The sequence below is a fragment of the Arachis ipaensis genome, chromosome B5 (genome assembly GCF_059453495.1).
Source record: "Arachis ipaensis isolate K30076 ecotype BB chromosome B5, ASM5945349v1, whole genome shotgun sequence".
Lineage (NCBI taxonomy): Eukaryota > Viridiplantae > Streptophyta > Magnoliopsida > Fabales > Fabaceae > Arachis > Arachis ipaensis.
Window position 1 is genome coordinate 50,675,159 of NC_142440.1, and position 1,110 is coordinate 50,676,268.

The following is a 1,110-nucleotide window of genomic DNA, read 5'->3' on the forward strand; positions in this document are numbered from 1 at the left end:
ATTATTAAAGCCTTGTTGAGGCTTCTGATCCTTCCATGAGAAATTTGGATGATTTCTCCATGTTGAGTTATAGGTGTTTCCATAAGGTTCACCTAAGTAATTTACCTCTGCTATTGCAGGGTTCTCAGGATCATAAGCTTCTTCTTCAGAAGATGCCTCTTGAGTACTGTTGGATGCAGCTTGCATTCCATGCAGACTCTGAGAAATCATATTGACTTGCTGAGTCAATATTTTGTTCTGAGCCAATATGGCATTCAGAGTATCAACTTCAAGAACTCCCTTCTTCATAGGCGTCCCATTGCTTACAGGATTCCTTTCAGAAGTGTACATGAACTGGTTATTAGCAACCATGTCAATGAGTTCTTGAGCTTCTGCAGGCGTTTTCTTTAGGTGAATGGATCCACCTGCAGAAGTGTCCAGTGACATCTTTGATAGCTCAGATAAACCATCATAGAATATATCCAGGATGGTCCATTCTGAAAGCATGTCAGAAGGACACTTTTTGGTCAACTATTTGTATCTTTCCCAAGCTTCATAGAGAGATTCACCTTCTTTCTGTCTGAAGGTTTGAACATCAGCTCTAAGCTTGCTCAGCTTTTGAGGAGGAAAGTACTTGGCTAAGAAAGCCGTGACCAGCTTATCCCAAGAGTTCAGGCTGTCTTTGGGTTGAGAATCCAACCATAATCTAGCTCTGTCTCTTACAGCAAAAGGGAAAAGCATAAGCCTGTAGACTTCAGGATCTACTCCATTAGTCTTAACAGTATCACATATCTGCAAGAATTCAGTTAAGAACTGAAAAGGATCTTCAGATGGAAGTCCATGAAACTTGCAGTTCTGCTGCATCAGAGAAACTAACTGAGGTTTCAGCTCAAAGTTGTTTGCTCCAATGGCAGGAATGGAGATGCTTCTTCCATGTAAATTGGAATTAGGTGCAGTAAAGTCACCAAGCATCTTCCTTACATTATTATTATTTTCGGCTGCCATCTCCTCTGCCTGTTTGAAAATTTCTGAAAGGTTATCTCTGGATTGTTGTATTTTAGCTTCTCTTAATTTTCTCTTCAGAGTCCTTTCAGGTTCTGGATCTGCTTCCACAAGAATGTTCTTATCCTT

General features: G+C 40.4%; 1 non-coding gene across 1 annotated transcript; it reads left to right on the plus strand.

The window, feature by feature from the left end:
• Positions 1 to 480: 480 nt before the first annotated feature.
• LOC148564149 (small nucleolar RNA R71) lies at positions 481 to 588 on the plus strand. The gene has a single exon (XR_015884824.1). It is a non-coding gene; the product is annotated as a small nucleolar RNA R71 (small nucleolar RNA).
• Positions 589 to 1,110: the final 522 nt, after the last annotated feature.